Below are 19,508 nucleotides of genomic sequence, written 5' to 3' on the forward strand. Positions count from 1 at the left end.
GGAAAACAACAGAAGTGGGGCTATTTAGGCACCACCAATGTTTATGTATTATATTCATATGGCAGATAATAAACACAGCACCCTGGAAATTTGCGCTTTGGGTATTAAAAAAAGAAAAAGAAAAAAAGCAAAACCTTCTTAGGTCACTATCTTCTTTTGCTCCTTTCTATCTGACTCCTCAGGCAAGGTGCAATTCAAATCCCTGGAGAACCTCTCAACTATTGTCAAGCTGCTGTTCAATGTTACTCAGAAATAAGGAAAGAAATTTGACACGGAGACACTCCACATCTTGGCTGCCTGGAAAAATATCATATTTGAGGTCTTTCAACTCACTAAGTCATTTTTATTATTGTTTTGTCCGTCTATTTTCTGGTACAGTCTCAAAGACGTGTGGCCCTAATCATGCAAAACCAATCTGGGGGAAATCAGTTGTTTCTTCACGTCTTCGCAGGATTCTAGCTCCACCAACTACCTCCGTCGCCTTGTAAAACTGGCAGGCTCTGGACGTTTTGCATGCTGAAGAAAATCACTGTTTTGCCTCCAGCAAGGAACATAAATGTTGCAACACTGACTCCTCCTCTCATGAAGAAAGAGTGAACAAGTGCACGGAGTTGAGCTTCTTCTCACAGAGCCACCGGGCTGGGGACAGTGGAGCGGAGGCTGAAATCCCCAGACGCCGGTTTTCTGGGCTGGGCTTTCTGCCTTACTCACTCATTCTCCCTCTTTCTGGATTTTACCGACCGTTCGCGAAACAGCTTTCCACACAATGGAGCTTCACCTCCTCGTGCAGGAAGTGCTCATCGACTGATATGGCAGACTTTGCTCCCCGGCAAAAGTGAGTACCCATGGCGAGCTGAGGCCGCCTCCAAAGGCGCGCGGCAGGGGCGGCGCGGGTGGCCGCTGTCCGGGCTGCGGGTTCGAGGCCCGCGTGCGGAAGGGAAGCGCGGTGGCCGCCAGCGCGGGCTACTGGAGAGAACGCCAGCCGGGAGCCAGAGCCGCAGCCGGCAGGGAAGCCCAGGATCACATCCGCCCGCTTTCCGCCCGGATGTCCCTTCTCAGAGGGGCTAAAAATTACTCTTAAGGTGCTTTGCCTCCACCACTGCCCCCAACCCCAGCTTTTACAAACTGCACTCGGCTGGCATTCGTCTTTGTCAAAGGCATCTTCACCTGCATCCTTGAGCATGAGTTTCGGCGTTGATTGTGGGATGAGTTTCGGCGTTGATTGTGGGATTCTCAGAATATAAATTATTTGCGTCAAAATAAAAAGAAAAGGAAAAAAGGGCAGGGAGGGGGAAGGGGCGCAGACAGGTGATGTGCTGACAGCCGGACTCCAGACTCTCCCACCAGCAGCCGCCGCTGCGGCAGCCTCGCGGGCATCCAGCGGGGAAAGTTTAGGATTAGCAATGCTGACCCGAAAGGTGTTGCTCCTCCCAAAAGTCAGCAGGCGTAGGGGCAGGTGAGCAGCCTCTGGGCCGGAAGCCGGAGCTGGACGGAGGCAGACGGACCTAGGCAGAGGAATTGCAGCCCGGGAGGAAGCTGGAAGGAGAACCCGCTGGAGGAGGGAGGAGGGAAGGGAAGGGGAGTTGGTTAAAGTCAGGCAAACTCAGGTAACTGGAGGGCCGGCCCGAGTGCTGCGGCAGGGGAAGGCAAGGGCTGGAGTTCTGGCTGTTTGAGTGGAAAACTATCCTTTTAGTGACCTCTACCTGTATCCTGAGGAAGCAACCCACACTGCCCGAAGAACAAGCAACATAGGGGATTCTATGACCCGACTTGAAAATGGTTGCAAAACATTATTGTTAATCAGGAGGGATCCCTTTGTCTTCATTTGTCAAGTCGACTGGCAAAGATTTCCCACCTGAAATCGTGCTTCACTTGACCAGGGAAGTGCTGCTAATCCCAATCCTGACCATCGGCTGTGCAAACTTGGGCAAGATATTTACCCTCTCTGGGCTTCGATTTTTTCCTGCAAAGTTTAGGGAATTAATTATTTACATATATATAAATGTTTAATGAAGTGGAAGTGCTGAATAGTGCAAGAGAGGAGCAGATGAAAATATTAATTTCAGTGGTTCTTGAAAATTGGGGGTGATAGGTCCTTTTGAGGATTAGCTGTGAGCCCTCTTCCTGGGGGAAAATGCATATGGCATGGACATAAAATTTTATGTGCAATCCCTGAGGATTTGTGGATACTCCCTGAAAGCCATGCCTGAACCCCAGGTGACAATCCTTTGTCCCTCCTGCATCAAGACCACCCAGCCGACTTCTTGCTGGCAGTTGTGCTGACTATGGGAGTAATCCACAGCCTTCTTAGGGGTCTGGAGTCAGCCACGCTGCTGAAGGAGACAGCTCCCCTGTCATAGGTGAGCTCCCCACATGCTCTCTCCAGAGCTCTACCAGCCTCTGACTCCAGGGGACACCTCCTCACAACTCTTTTTAATGACTCTCCTAAGGCGACAGTCCTTACCCCTAGAATTTTCAGTCCCACCAACACTGGAGAGCCATCTAAAGAGGATCGCTGTCTGAATCAGAGGGCTCTTCAGGTCACCTAGCTGGATGGCAGGGAGGCCAAGGCTTTGTTTGGAAATGAAGCACTCTTTGCTCCCCGAGGCATAGTATGAGTAGGCAGCTGTATTCTTTTGAACCTCTGTACTTTGCCTTTAGAGGACTAAGGACTCAGGTCTCTGGGGACCCTGGGTGTTCCACAAGCAGTGCTAGCAAGGTACATCAGAAAACACACAGGGCTTTGGAACTCAACAGACTGGGCTTCAGAACTTGACTCCCACACTGAGCAAGCCTCTGAGTTTCCCTGAGCTTCACTTTTCCTATCAGCACAATGAAAATAATGCTGCTTTTTTTTTTTTTTTTTTTTTTTTTTTTTTTTTTTTGCATGGTTGTTGGGAGAATGGAAATGCTATGTATCATGCCTAGCCCATAGTCAACGATAAACTGTTTTTATTAATATTAATGTGGCACCATAAGTAAGTGTTCAATAGTCTCATGCTTTTTAGAACAGTTTACTCTCTGTCTTGAGTAAAATTAGTTCTGGTCTAGTTATGCTCAAAATGGAGTGGTGGGCTCAGAATACAGAGTCAGACTGGCTGTTCCAATTGTGCAATGTCAAGCAGAGCACTATGTATTGCCGGCAAGTAAAATATGTCCAGACCGGCTGGATACTTGACCTGTCTCTCAAGTCTCTCTTGACCCGTAATCTTGAGTACAAAACAGCTAGAGTTGTGCCTGTAGCTGAAAACAGCCAGGCATGGAAAGAAGTCTTGTGGCTGGGTCCATGTTCAGAAACTGTAGAGAGAAATGTCTCCATTGTCATCTTTCATAGCTTGGCACAGATGTAGCCAACTCAGCATATACTCTCTCTCCATGGGGTCCTGGTGCCTCCATTGCAAGTGGTCAGCTGATGTAGCAATGAAAGACGGAAACATGAAACTTAAAAGGAAATTGGATATCCACAGAGTAGCCAAAGATCAGTATACTTTGGTGAGGTATTCCTGCATGCAAAGATAGCAATATTGATGCCTACTATTTATTGAGCCTTTAAGATGTGCTAAGCACTTTCACACATTGCCTCAATTAATTCTCATAGCAAGATTGCAGGGTATGAGTTATCATTTAAAGCTTTACCAGTAAGGAAACTGAAACATAGAAATGTACATACGCCCCCCACCCCACACACCGCCTCTGCCTAGCTCAGGAAAGGAAGAACCAGGATCCAAGCCCAGCTCTGTCTGACTTTGGCGCCCACTCTTTTTCCACTACTCAGTGCTCCCAAGCTCCCCGATGTCAGAAACTTGCATCAGTCGACTGGATTAAGATTCTTCTAAAAGGCAGGAACAGCCAAATCTAGTGGGTGCTTTGAAGTGGTGTGAACATGTACTTGGCTTGTGATACATATTAACAGGTAGCAACAACAAGATCACCTATGGGAGAAGAATATTCCTGGCCCTTCCCAAGCCCAGCCATTAGACTCAAGATTGGCAATACCCAACGTTAGCAGGTGAGGCTGGCTCTCTGTCACTGACTTCCTTGGTAATCCTTTTAGTTAAACAGAGGGATGTTCATTCTCTACCACCTTTAGAATCAGAACACCACTTAACTTTACCTCGCTGTGCTGAGCACATTTTCATTCATTTATTCAACAAACATTTGCTGAGCTCTGTTTTGTGCTCGGCACTTGATGACACGGTGGGGAATGAGACACACAGGATCCCAGCCCTTGTGGAGCTTCTATGCCAGAGAGAGTGACAGAAAACAGTCAGGTGAACAAATACATAAATAAAATCATTTCAGATACTGATAAATGCTATGAAGAAAATAGAGGCTGAAGGCTAGAGAGGGACAGGGAGTGGGAGCAACTTTCAACAGGGCAATCAGAGAAGACTGCCATACAAAGGTTACCCTTGAACTTAAACCCACGTTTTCAAAAAGGGAGCCAGCCCTGTGAAAGTCTAGGGAAAGGGCGACCTTAGCAGAACTCTCAAGAGAAAGTTCTTAAATTGAAGTAAATGAAGCAGTAGAGCTTAAAGTCTGAAGACGGGCCCTTTAGAAGTTGAGTTGTATATAGGGGGACTTATTGTTTCAATGCCTACTGTACTCTTCTAGGCTGTGCTGTACACTCTGTTTATCTTCCCAATAATCTGGTGAGTTAGCTATATTTGTTTTTATTTTGCAGTTGAAGAAACCAAGACTCATCAAGGTTAAGGAGCTAGTCCAAGGTTATGAAGCTGGTATTTGACTCCCTTAGTCTATTTCACTCCAAAGCCCACAACTATTTGCTAACACAGCATGTGGCCTTTGAGATAATGTCTTCTGGAGAAAGTGAGGGAGCCGGTAGAAGGAGAGTATCAAAAGTACATTAAGTAGCTAAATGTTGATAATGATTTGTATTTGATGTCTCAAATTCCAGTTAGTGCACCTACACCTGAACTGTCCCGTACAGTAGCCACTAGCCACATGTGCCTATTGAGCACTTGAAATGTGGCTATTTCATATTGAGATGTACTGTAAATGTACGATGCACCCCAGATTTTTAAAGATCTAGTATTTCCCTGAAAAAGTAAACTGTCTCGACCCGGCGCGGTGGCTCATGCCTGTAATCCAAGCACTTTGGGAGGCCAAGGCTCAGGAGTTCGAGACCAGCCTGAGCTCAGGAGTTTGAGACCAGCCTGAGGAACATGGAGAAACCTTGTCTCTATTAAAAATGCAAAAATTAGCTGGGCGTGGTGGCGGGCACCTGTAATCCCAGCTACTTGGGAGGCTGAGGCAGGAGAATCACTTGAACCTGGGAGGCAGAGGTTGCAGTGAGCCGAGATCGCACCATTGCACTCCAGCCTGGGTGAGAGAGCTAGACTCTGTCTCAAACAAAAACAAAAGGAAAAGTAAACTGTCTTAATTTTTATATTGATTGTATGTTGAAATGATAATATTTTAGCTATATTAGTTTAAATAAAATATATTAAAATTGATTTTACCTTTTTCCTTTTAATGTGGCTTAATAGAAATGTTTAAATCACATATATGACTCACATTATATTTCCATTGAATAGCACTGATCTAGACTAGTAAGTTGACAAATACATGATAGGAACTTTTTCCCCCTTCTTCCAAATGTAACTTCTTCCTCTATTCTTGTGCCAGGCTCCTTCTCATCTGCCCCCATATGCAGTTATTTGGTGAAGTGCGAGAGAAAAGTGGTCCCTTTTCCTTCTCCCCCACCCTCATGCTGCTGGTTAGCAGGCGATCATTTGAAGTCCACTATACCATGTCACCTTGGGATCTGATAAAATAGACCCAGTGATTATATTCATCACCAAGACCAATCCTCTCACTCAGCCAAACGTCTCATGAGGCTTTCAAACGTCCTACAATGAAAAGGTCATTTTAAATCTGGATTTAAAGTTTTACCTTTAAATCACTTCCTAGTACATTGTCTTTGTAGTTTTGGGCACTTTGTAAAATCAGACGAGGAGACAAGCAGAGCTTCATGTTTTGTGCAAAGCTCATTAAATAAGTAATTTCATGCAGTAATAAATGTTTCTCCCTGTCCTCTTGCTTAAAACAGCATGAATAAAAAGTAGTCCCAGTTTCCAGAAGGGCTACTCCAGGGGCGTCACAAAAGACCAGCTTTGGTTTCTTTTGTCCGCTAGCTAAAGTGGCCCTCAAATATGTCAATGAAGTAACGATATGATTTTTTCCTGCAGTTTCATTTATTTTAAAAAGAAGAGCAGTCAGATTCTGGTATTGCTGGAGAAGCCTCTGACTTGGGAGAGCAAAGACCTGGATTCTGCTTTTGTCTAATCTACTGGTTTGCGTGTTACTCTCTCTCTCCCTTTTTTCCCCCAACTGTAGTAAGTTTGGTGTTGATGAGATAATGCCACAAAAAATGCTAATGGTGAAATGTACTGTACAAATTGGCCATGGTTATGATTGATAACCTGAATACAAATGGCTTCTCTAGACATGTGCCTGCAGGGAGGAGTTGCCTTCATGTAGCTGGAGCAAAACATTATGTAAGATTCTCTTGGAATAACATTTGTTCATTTCCACTTGAAATCCAAATCTGGGGGAAATGGCAGTAAAGAAGTTGACAGGAATGAATCTTAGTGCATCTGTCACTGGTAGACTGAATTCTTTCTCTAGTCTGTATAGGTTCCAGAGAGAGAACACCCAATTGAAAAAGGACAAGCTGGTTTTATCCACTGGCCAGAAATGGAAAATGAGAGACCTCTTGCTCTAAAAAGTCATCTTCTCCCCAGCTGTGGGAAGCTGCAGGATCGTGACAAGTTAGTTGTGGGGCAGGGAGCTATGTAAACACTGCAGGGAGGAAGTACAGAGCCACAGACACAAATAAACATGCTTCTCTATGTGTCCTATGGAGAAAAAATGGCGGCAGTTTTCTTCTAGGGGTGGGGAGCCCAGCATTATAGCGCTATGTTAATGACTTCTGGTTTGCACGGGTTTCCTGCAGGCCTCTCGTATTTGGCAAAGGATCACCAAGCTCCTGAGACATCCCAGGCCATCTGGAGTTCTTTAAGCAAGAGTATCTATAGATAAAGAAACTAGGAAGATAACAATTTAAAACAATAATGAGCTTTCCCAGCTATTTCTCTAGGGCTGCCCTGGTAACAATTCTACATCAATAGCAACACATATTTTTCAGCATTGTGTAAGCCAGGAAATCTATGCTAGACTCCATGGGGAAAATAGAAGAATAAAACCTGGTTCTTGCTCTGGAGGAGCATAGTTCCTAGTTGGGAAGATGGACAGAAACATAAAAGACCAATAGCATGTAAAGAACATTTTCTAAGTGTTACATGAATGATGCAAACAAAGTTTTACAATTCTGGAGGGCAGCATGCCCATAAGCTCTAAGGTATATTAAGAAGGACCAGGTAGAAAATGGACATTGAGGTCCCTAAAGACACATGGAGAGAAGGAGAGAGCCACCTCGAGTAAAAAAAAATGCACAGTGGTGTGGCAGTGGAGATGTGCATGTGTTCAGGGGTGCGTGATGTGAAAAAGAACACTTGGCTTAATCCAATAGCTCCAGATCCGAGCTTTACATCAGAATCACCTGGGACGCTTTTAAAAATTATGGATGCCTCAGCCCCACGCCAGAGCTTCCATTTAATTAGTTTAAGACTAGGGCCTGGTCTCAGTGGTGTTTTTGTTTGATTTGGTTTTATTTTTGTTTCTGTCTCAATTTCCCAGAATATTCTAATGTGAAGTCAGAGTTGAGAATCACTGAGCAAAACCAAGATTTTGTATCATAATCATGGGACATAAAATGAAAGAAGTAATCTTTTAAAGGAGATTAAATGGACGACCAAGAGTGTGGCCTTTAATTTGTATAAATTGTATATACACGCACATTTTGATGTAATCTTTTAAATTCACAGATAATTCCTCGTGGTGATTCTGTCTACTTGGATGATGTGGCTGAAAGCCTTTGTAACCAGCTGCCTACTCTTGTCCTCTGTGTACTTTGGGGGTATCCTACAGTCAATCCTAGCTAAGTGGGGCACAATGGGTATCTCACAGGTGCTTGTTTCCACCAGGCTTTTTGTAATCATTGCCAAGGGCTTTATTATCATGCCTAAGAGTGCCCACAGTAGCTATTTTATAAGCATCTGTAATCTTCCCTCACCTCTCCAACTTTACAAATTGAGAAATGGAGTTTAATTACTTGCCTTGGGCCAGGAGACTAGCTGGTGATGGAGCTGAAATGAGAATTCTCACGGAGGTGAAATTAGAATTTCCAGCCACTGAATTCCACATATCTTATTAGACTCCCAAAGTGAGTCTACCCACTCTCCGGTTGGTGTTAGAATGTTATTTCTTACATGAATGAATTAGTGCCACAGATCAATAGGTGAAGATGACTGGTTTACCTAAGCTGCCAACACTGTGATTATCTGAGTGTCAATGACCCATAGCCAGTCACAGTGGTCCTGAGAGCCCCATCCCTGATGCCTGGGAGCTCTCAGTCTACTGAAGTTTGGCCTTGCATATTTACAGTTTATCCACTCTAACATCTGGGAAGTGAAGACTCTGGTTGCTATTCCGCCACTCCTAGCCCCACACTTTACGGCTGTTCTGATTTCTCTTCTCTGAAGCTCTTGTTCACTGAAAGGATATTACCTTTTTGTTACACCCCTGAAAAAAAGAGGAGAAAGCCCAACATTTGAAACAGCTGATTTTTTTTTTCTTTTTTTTTTTTTTTGAGGGAGTCCTGCTCTGTCTCAGCTAGAGTGCAGTGACGCGATCTCGGGCTCACTGCCAACCTCTGCCTCTCCGGGGTTCAGCTATTCTCCTGCCTCTAGCCTCACCGAGTAAGCTGGGATTACCAAGGGCATGAGCCACCAAGCTCCACTTAATTTTTGTTTTATTTTTAGTAGAGATGGGGTTTCATCCATGTTCTGGCCCAGGATGGTCTTTGTCTCTTGACCTCTGATCTGCCCGACCGTGGGCCTCCGGCAGAAGTGGCATGAGCCATCGCACCCGACCAACAGCTACATTTTAAAGAATCCTCTATATGTGTTGGGAGCTACTGGGTTCACTGCCAATGGTGAGAGTGGGGGGGGGGGAGACGGAGGTTCTTCTGAAGGACAGTGTGGGGAAAAAGCCAGAGTCTTGGCAATACAGCCTCTTTACACAAAAAAGATAGGTCAATTGGTACCATTCCCAAATGGTTGGGTTTTCTTTCTCTGTCTCCAAATCCATTACTGATTTAAAACAATTTCCAAAAGCTTTAGCAATAGCAAAAAGCAAGCCTCTTAAACAGTGTTGCTCCACACTGATTGCATGTGAGAGTCACCTAGGGAGCTTTAAAAACAACTCATAGACTCACTGAATCAATATTCTGGGAAGGGGCCTGGACATTCGTATTTATTTACAGTTCTCCAGGCTTATAATGTGCATCCAGGGCTAAGAGCTACTACTGGTCAGCTATGATCCAAATCTTAATTACTTATTTATATTTCTTCTTTTGCCTTGTTTTAGAGTCTCATGGCCCAGAAAACCATCAAACTGTATTTTTGTTGAGTAGCAATTTCATCATTCTGTTCTTTAAAAAACATGCTTTTGAGCATAATTTAAGTTTACTACTTCTATAGAGAGACCTCACACTCAGTAGCCTCATGACTAAAATTTTCTGTGTGCAATTTAGAAATCAGATTGCCAGAAGCTTGCTAATTAATTATGAGATTGAAAGATAAAGGTTAAGCTTTCCTGCCACCTATATATTAGATTTCCCAATTGCTATGTTACTCTTTAGTTAACCAAGACTTGCTTTCTTGTCTCAGCCATTTTAAAGCCAATTAACTCTGTTCCTGTTCACACCCTTATTAAAAATATAATTACAGCAGTAGTCTCCAGGGACTGTCATTGGGGAGGCTTTACCAAGGTAAATTAGCCAAGAACTAACTAGGCTGTGTAACACCCTCTCAGACCCTGGAAATCATTTTGGTTGCAGAAGCTACTTGGTATCAGAGTAGGCTGGGGTACTCATAAATTTGGATTTGGAAAAAGCCAATTCCAAGGCATCCTAAGTGTGGAAGAATCTGTGATTTCGAGAATGATTCTGGAATCAACTATCCAAGGTCCAGCTAAGTCTAATACATCAATCCTCAGAAGGTTGTATTAATAACAAAAAGAAACCGGGTTTTTGTATTAGATTTGGTGGAAAAGGTTGTATTAGATTTGTAGCATTTTGTTTTCTGGGGTGCTGAGATTGCAGAATTAGGAGAAAATAAGAAAAAAGATCGCAGGGGAGAAGGATGGACAGAGACCTCCTGTTAGTCAAGTATCATGGGCATCAGAATTTCTTTATTCACTCAACTAATGCTTATAGAGGTCCTGCTTTGTTCCAAGGACCCGTTATAGGGGCTGGAGATACAAGGATGAAGTTCCTATTCTAGTGTAGTTTACATTCCAATAAGAAGAAATAGATATCCACACTAAAAACAAACAGTAAATAAAACCCAATAAATTAGTCAGTACTATGAAAAAAAATGCAATGAATTGAAGGGAATAGAGTTTGCTGAGGGCTGCTTTCAATGGCTTGTACGAGTTGCACTATCTGAGGAGGTGGTCTTCAAGCCAGCACATCAATACTAAAAAGAAAAGTATGCCAAGAGCTGGCAGAAAGAAGGCTTCAGGCAGAAAGAACAACAGCAAAAGTCCTAAGACTGGAAAAGGTCTGACTTGTTCAGGAAACTGTTGTGGCTGGACCCGAGGTAAGAAGCAATGAGGGACAGGTGGGAAAAGAGCAAGGAGGGCCCGAGGTCATGGGGTAGAGTTAGGCTATTAAGTGCTTTGAGAGCTTAGCATCCTAATTCATTGGGAGGTTTTCAGCAGGGAAGGAACATGGTTGGCATTGCCTTTGAGAGCTCTTCCCAGCTTCTGTGTGGAGAATGCTTTGAAGACTGAAAGCAGAGTGTTTGTAGGAGGCTGATCGGAGGTACAAGCAAGAGGGAAGGGTGGATCATGCCAAGGTGACAGCAAACGAGGTGGAAGAGGTGTTGGATTCAGGATGGAATTTGGAGGTAGGGCCAGCATGGCTTTCAGATGGAGGGGACCAGCCAAACTGCTGGAAAACCTAGTCCTGTTCAAGATGAGTGTTCCTGCCCTACCCTTGTTTTAGACCCCTTGTTTTGAACCAAAACAGAATAACATCTAGTGCTATTTAAAAACATTAGGAATTTTAATCTTAACTTGTTTAAGCAGAACAAAACAAATCTCTGCCTGGTGAGAAACTTCTGTTTGTTACTTTTGCCTCTTAACCATAAAAATTTCATCCTGTCTCATAAGACTGTTCTGATGGCTTTTGCTGTTTTTGATTACCGTGCTTTTCGTAAGTGCTGGAAAGGTCACATTTGTATTACTAGTTTATCTCTTTTCTGAGTGTTTTGACACTGTGGCTGTGTTTACCAAGGCCTTCCTGCTGTCAGACATTTACATGAGGCTTTCTACAGTTGCTCAGTTTCTCCATAGAAATGCTAATATAATCGCAAGCATTTAGTGGGCACTGACTATATACAATGCCTTGTTTTAAGAATTTCATGTTTTAACTCATTTAGTCCTTCCAGCCACCCTTCATAATAAAAAGTGGGTACTCTTATTATCATTTTATAGATGAGGAAACTGAGGCAAAAAAAGAGGTTAAGTCATATGCCCAAGATCATACAGCTGGTAAGTAGTAAAGTCAGGTTTTGAACTGAGTCTGTCTGTAGAGCTGTGGGTTCCTAGCCACTATGTTGTGCCACTTTTCTGTATAATTGAAGCTGCCACCTTCAGAAGTAGATTTGTTTCTCCTGCAAAAAATCCAAGGTACCAGTAGGAGACAGTAAAACTGGGCTGGGCTTCCAGGAGTGGGACTGGTGGGGAGACGGCATAATCTAGAGGCTGAATGATCCAACCCCCCTCCAGAAAGTCCTCACATCTAGACCACCTGCCATCTGCCAAGGTGGAAGGATACATTACCACCCCCCAGACAGGGCTCTGGCTGGTTAAAGTTGCCAATACCAGAGGAGTCTTGATGAAATGCCGCCTCTTTTCCTCAAACTCTTCCTGCCTGCTATTCATAGTTTCTGTGTTGTACCCACCCACCTGCCACTTATGGAAGACTGAAGAAACCAAAGTTATTCAACAAGCCATGAAGCAAATTTTAATTGCTCCCTACAGCCATCCAAGGCCAGCCTTTGGAAACTTAAAAAAAAAATTTTAAAAAGATATAGAGAGAGTCATATTAATTTATTTGTTACCACATTATTTCCTTTAAAATCTTGATGGCTTCTTTCCAGTGTTTTATTAGAAGTGAAATAAGCCTAGGAAACACAATATTTCATTCTGTCTTCTCTCCCTTTCACTGCATATCTACCTTCAAAAATGTTTTCTCGCGAGTTACTTGGTTTCTCAATAACTAGCGTGAAAGTAACAGACTTTCCTTCCTCCCTAATGATAGTAGCAACAATGGATTTAGCAGAATTGAAGTTTATACAAGGAAATGCATTAAGATTTTAAGTAATGAATTCTTCAGCAATCGCTGTAAAGGCAGTAATTGTGATTATTTGTCTTCTATAGTATATGTTTAAACTGGTTATATATTTTAATTATATAAGAGGCAACGTTTTTGCTCCAGTTTCCATAGGATAATTTTCAATAAAGATTAACATGTGTTCATTGGAAGTGTTGAATTTACCTAATCAAATCGTCAATTTGTTTATTCAACTTTAATTTTCAAAACAATGTTATTTTAAAATATTATATGATAAAGTGTCAGATATTTCTTGTGGTTAACTTCCAAATTTAAAACTGCAAAGAAAACAGAAATCCATATATATAGTTGCAGTAAACTATACTCAATTAAGTTTGGAAGATTGCAGTGGCAACATCAGTTAATTAAAGTTTGAAAGCTATTTCAAATCTTTGCATATTCTCCAAATAACTCAGAATCCTACAAAAAGCTAAATCTTTAAAAAAAAAAAAATCTTCAAACCAATAATATAAATTCCTTCTTTATTGGGATGATTTTGGTTAAATATTTAGCAGAAAGTAAGGATGAATATGTATTAGATATAGATATGTCCTAAGCTAAAATCAAATCGTTTAAAGATCAGAGCAATTAATGGCAGTTATGTGATCACAGGGATGAGTCTATCACCACCCTCAGGGTTTGATTCAATGAGCTTTATTTTTCTCTTAGCAACTTTTCTTATTTTACTTTTCAAAGGATGTCATTGCAACCATAATAGTGTTCATATCTGTGACTTTTATATTTTTATTTATTTTTATGCACGGTTTAAAATTCATTTAGTTCATTTAAAATTCAAAGATACAAAAGCACATTCATAAAAATATGTCCCTCTCTCCTGTCCTCCAGCCTTTACAAAAATATACCACGTATATGAATGTGGGCCAGATACCCTTTTAAAGTTATCTCACACACGAGATGCTATGACTGTGCGAAGCCAGAGCCTACAGACTATTGCTGATCCCCCAGTAGTAGTAGCAGTGACTCTTTAGTGGCCATAGAGCTTCCTTTCTAAACTCAAGTGTGTTATTTAGTGTGGCTATTTAGGGATGAACTGCAGTATTTTCAGAGAAAAGTACAGAAGAACAGATGAAATCACACAAGATGCACACATCTGAGTATTGGTGGGCATGTACTTTCAGTGGTGAGTTTACAAATAATCTAGATAGAGTTAAGTATCAGGTTCAAGAGAGTCCTAGGATCTAAGCCTGCACAGGTTCAGTCTTCTGCAGGAACTTGGGAATGCTGGCACGTACACCCACTTTCAGGAGACTGGAGGTATAAGTTCTTCTCTGCATTTATCTCAGGTCATCACAGGCCTCAGAAGTTTCTCAGCAGAAAAGGATTGCATGGGTTGGATGTACAGAAGGATACGTGGGGTTAAACATCAGTCAGTGGAGCTAGATGCTTGCTAAGATTTGGGAAGAGGATGAGGGAAGGCAAAACCTGTCACCTAAAGGGGAATTCTAGAATGTACTCATTCCACTCATGGTATTACTCTACCACCTTCATTTATCACCTTGTGTCAAACAGATTTCTTGGTCAAGACCACTATGCTATAAGCTACCTGAGGGCAGGACTGTGACTTATTCTCCTTTGTATACTCTGCCCCAGTGCCTAACAATGTCTTTGGAGTTGGAATGTTCAATAAGTGGGTTAAACTTTTGAAACTGAATATTTCAAATAATCACAGATAACAGATGGTTAAAAACCAAGTTCTTGTCAGCCCAACTAGTGTCAAACCAAATCACTGTCCACGTCTTCAAAAGAAATGAAAGTTTTCTAATTACCTATATAGGTCTGGACCCAAAACTATAAGGCAGCACGCTGTCTTTGGTGTTGATCTATGTCCCAGGTTGTCCACAGTCATCACACACTAATGACCACTTGTACGTGTATTTCATCTAGAGGATCGCACAGAGTGGTATACAAGACCGAAGGAATAAGTTTACCTGCTTATTTCACTTCTCCACTGTCACCCTACTCTGTTTCAGGAAGAATTTCTTTTACCTCTGCTTACCCTATTAAGATGCCCCACATAAGCCCCCAACTCCTTTTCTTGTCCCTCTCCCACTTTGTGGTCTGTTTTCTTCTGTCAGACCCCTTCTTCCTCCAAACTGAACCTTCCTGAGAATATACCAAAGAATTCAATAAACCATTCAGGCCACTATTGTTCAATAAATGAACACTTCCATAATTTGCATTTTAAAAGTAGTTCAACCTCAAGTCTCCATTGGTGGAAAGGTCGCTATGATCTAGGTGAGAGAAACATTTTGAGAGCCTGTGGGAACCTCCAATAGCACCTTGTAGTAGCTTCTTCTGGTGCCTGTGTATTACCACGATTTCCAAAAGCCTTGCTGATATCCAAAGAAGCAAAAAGAAAGCCCTCAGTTCCAGAGTTCTTACTTCTATATCTTTTTTTTCTTTTCCCTTTTCTTTTAAAAAACAGAGTCTTTTTCTCTCTGTCACCCAGGCTGCAGTAAAGTGGTGCAATCTCAGCTCATTGCAACCTCTGCCTCCTGGGTTCAAGCGATTCTCTTGCCTCAGCCTCCTGAGTAGCTGGAACAACAGACATGTGCCACCAAGTCCAGCTATTTTTTTTTTTTTTAATAGAGACAGGGTTTCACCATGTTGACCAAGCTGATCTCGAACTCCTGGCCTCAAGCTATCCACCCTCCTCAGCCTCCCAAAGTGCTGGGATTACAAGCATGAGCCACTGTGCCCGGCCCTTACTTCTATTTCTAAATAGCAATGGATTCCACTCTTCCAAGGACCCGGAACTTGCCCTAGGGTTGAGGGTCTTTTGTACTTCTTGCAACTGAGAAGTTTCGCTAGAATCAGATAGATCTCAGCTCTAGTTTTCCAGGAGTGAAGCTGTGCAGCAAGTGAGTTACCTCTCTGTCTCACTTTTCCATCTGTACAATGAGGCTACTAAACATACATTCCAGAGTTGCTGGGAGAAAAAGACAATGCATGTACAACACTTGGCACCAAGGAAGCACACAATTCATGGGAGTAATTGCTATGATCCTCACCAAAGAGTTCATGATTTAATGGGGGACACCAACACATGTACAGTCAACAGGGTAAAACACTAAGGGCGTGGGGCAAGTGTTGAGTCTGAGCTCAGTACAAATTTATGAGCCTCAAAGGCCCTAAAACATCCCTGACCACTCACTTCTATTTCACACCCTTCTTGCACTTCACCAACAAACCAGTAACATGCTTCTGGTTGGCAACCCTTATAAAAGAATTTACCTTCTGTAGTTAAGTCCAAAGCTCTTACTGCTTACCACATGACAGCCAGTAAGATAAGGTATTGGGGCAAGGAAGATGACTTTATTTCAGGGAGCTAGCAATCCTCGAAGATGGCAGACTGATGTACTAAAGAACCATCTTAAGTTGATAGATTGTTAGGCTCCCTTTATGTTAGGGGAAGGGGGAACAGGTAGAGGGTTAAGGTCTGCAGGTGCCTGGTGACCACAGGCATTTGGGCATCAGCAGGGATCTGACGAGGTTGCAAAACTTCTTTGTTCATGGTCAACTACTTTCCAGATTGACCTTGTTTCTATAAATCTTTAAGATGGCATTGTTATTTGTGTGCATACTCTCTAATCTCCTCAGGGGTCTGTTCCAAAAAACAGATGGTCATTAGTTCTGAAGTTAAACTATAATCTAAATTCTTTCCATCATTAGCTTGGCCTATGTGCAGGAATGAACAAAGGCAGTTAGCTTGTGAGATTAGAAGCAGGATGGAGTTAGCTATGTGATATCTCTACCACTGTTATACATCTCTGAATACAAGAGCAATACATTTCTTCTTTTTGCTGTATTTGCTTCAAGCCTGTGCCCCTGAGAAACTGGGCAACCCAGGGAAGTTTTACCTCTCTTGAACCTCGGGCTCCATCTTTGTAACGATGGAGAAATTAATGCCTGAATTCCAGGTCCTTTTGGGGGTGGAGGAAGATAATGGTTGAGAAACTTCTCATCTATAGTTGATCCTCAATGAGTTTGTCCCTTTTCCTGTGACACTGCTTATGTATTTGGATGTTCGAGCAGTGTGTCACACATGGAGGAAAGGCAATGGAATGATGACAAATAGTTTGTTGATTTGGTGCTTTGTACATTCACCCACAAATGGCACACTTTCAAGGCCACTGTTCTTGCCAAATACTATCTGAAGAGCTAGGTTATGAGCCTTTGGAACCCAGATCTGATAAGTGTGGAGGAAAACTCCTCAAGGGAGATGAAGCTAGGAGATTAGCAGAATATACTTTCTCCATGTGTCCCACATTTGATGCCAGCAGGCAAACCAGCGCCAGCTGGGCAGTGTACAATTCCCAGAAATAAGGAAAGGGTAGAAGCACCTGTTCTTCCTCTAGCAAAACCAAGGCAAATGGAAAAGCTCAGAAATATATCAGCACCATTAGCAAGAAGCACAATGGGGAAGGCTGGAAATGTGCTGAGGAAAATCACATTGCTGGTCAATGCATAGCTGCCTGCTGGAGAAGAGAGTATGCAGACACACCTCAGCCTGGACAAAGGCCTCCAGGACCAGGGACTGTGCTCTGCAGGAACTGGGCCCCAGGCACTCTGGACTGAAAACCAGCCCAACAAAGCATAAGTGTTTCCATTTGTGAGAGATGAAATGACATGGGTTTTGTGACTCACTAAACCACCTGGAAGGCCAAACAGTTACGAAAGCAAGATGCCTGGCTTCTTCTAGCCACACGGAGGGGCCCTCAGACTTGAGTAGCTGTGTGCCACTTGGGTGGCTGCACCAAAAGGAACAGTGAGGTTTAGATGCTTGTTATTGTTCATTGTTCAATTTTGGTTCTGTCTGTTTACTTCTAATTCCTCGAATATTATTGTGATTAGTGGTATAGAAAGGAAACGTTCATTTGTGAGCAAAGTGTATAGTAAGAATTTAATAGTGAAATTCTTAGGAAAAAAAAAAACTAAGATAGGTAAAGAAACAGCAGTAACATGAGCTCCAAACATCTTCAGTTGCATTGTTAGGATGAGAATTCATCATGTAAAGGGAATGCTTTGAAATCTAAGGCATAATCCAAGTGCGATAACCTAAAAGGTTGTGGATTTCTTTTAAAGTAGAAATCACATGTGGCTTTGGGAAATCATCAACTGAAGCATAAGCTATGCTTATGGATTCTCGCTGTGTTATCACTTAGACTGGTTATGTAAAGACTTGGCAATTCCATGTACAAATGTAAAACTTCCCACAATGGTATTTTATGGGGATCTCCTTTTACAAAGTGGTCATTGATCAGGACTTTTTTCACTGATATATTCCTTTGGAAGCAATGAATTTTAGATAGGATATGATTATTGTACAATGTGGTAGGTAACTCTGATTATTCAAGCAGCTAGGGCATTATTCAGTGGCAAAGCATTAAGCTAGTCTGGAATCTTTCTTCTGTGTAAGCAGGCAGCTGCTGTTGAGACTTTCTCTTTGTAGGTGAATTTGCCCAGCCAATGGCAAGCATTCAATGGGAGTAAGGGAATGACATTGATCACTGTTAATGACAGCTGACAATGAAATGCTTTAATGAATCTCATACTTGGACTTGGCTGCTAAGCCAGAGCCCTGTACTTGAAGAGCTTAATCATGATGCCTCAAAATTTAGAACTTGACCCTGAACTGCTATGGCTTTCTCCCACCCTCGGTTTTGAGAGAAACTTTAAATTCGCTAGGGGATTCAACGTTTTACGTGTTTGGTTATGAAAAATGGGAACAGTAATGTCCAAACAACGGAGTAGGCTTCTATATTGTTCTTTTCATTTAGGCAGTATAACTGACATGATTACCAAAGTCATGTTATAATACATGTATACACATTAATTTTATACCAGGGGACTTCACTGGGGGGAAAAAAGGGAAGTCTCTGTTTGTGAAGACTATGATTTTGGTTTCTTTCTGAGTAAAGCACTGCTAATCTCTTTGCTGTACAGGAAAGCGTGGTATTGTGTTCTAAAAATCAGAAGCCCCAGACCTTAATTTCAACTAATCTGATGACATCATTTTGTACTTCTGAGTTTCATTTCCCAATAATTTCATGTTTCTAAGTAGGTGGGGAACCCAGAATTGAAAGGCATCAAAAATAGCTAAATGTAACCAGAAACCTGCTAACTCACCAGCTTTCTAAAATTCAGGAAGTATCTTTAGCTTGATTGCCGAACCTCCGAGGACATGATGATCAGATTAATGGGTATTTTTTCAGACTCTTTACATGATCATCAGAAATTGCTGCCCTGGTCAAAATTGTACACCTACCAAGAGGTATTATCTAGAAGAACTTATATTCATCGACTTAATGTGGACCTCGAATATTAGGATGTTCTTAATATGTTCTAGACTGGAGTCAGCAATATTTTTTGTAAAGAGCCAGATAGTAAATATTTCTAGGCTTTGTGGGCCATATAACCTCTGTCACAATTCCTCACTTCTGCCCTTGTCACACAAAAGCAGCCATAGAGAATGCATAAATGAATGAATGTGACTGTGTTTCAATAAAACTAGACTCTCTTAATGCCAAGTATTTATCTGCTGGAATAACACAAATTAATTTATCCCTGAATCTGTTTAACCTATTAATATTTCAGTCAATATTACATTAATATTTTATGAATATGGTGTCATATTATACATGAATTTATCTGAATATTTGGTTAATCCATGAATATTTACTCAGTATTAACACTACATCATGAATCTGTTATTAAGTCATATATGAATTTTTTAAAAAAAATTTCCCTTATTTAGATTGTCAATAACGTCAATAAGCAAGTATCTTAAGTTAACTATCTATAGGGTTATATAGTAGATCCTCTCCCCCTTTTTGCAACTCTTTCTGTTACAAGGAATTTTACATTATTATGGTATTGGGAAGTAAGTCTATTTATCCTGTCCCTATCTGTCTTCATATTAACCATATTCTGTTAATAG

The 19,508-nt window shown here is 41.9% G+C and overlaps 1 protein-coding gene across 1 annotated transcript in view; it reads left to right on the top strand.

The window, feature by feature from the left end:
* The first annotated feature begins 614 nt into the window (after positions 1-614).
* The window catches only part of PRLR (prolactin receptor), a 167,098-nt gene continuing 148,204 nt past the window's right edge, over positions 615-19,508 (top strand). Inside the window, exon 1 of the mRNA XM_017894520.1 lies at positions 615-835. The gene's annotated coding sequence lies outside the window, so the exon portion shown is untranslated. The remainder of the gene's footprint in view (positions 836-19,508) is intronic.

This window comes from Rhinopithecus bieti, unplaced genomic scaffold, assembly GCF_001698545.2.
Source record: "Rhinopithecus bieti isolate Rb0 unplaced genomic scaffold, ASM169854v2 scaffold_25530, whole genome shotgun sequence".
Taxonomy (NCBI): Eukaryota; Metazoa; Chordata; class Mammalia; order Primates; family Cercopithecidae; genus Rhinopithecus; species Rhinopithecus bieti.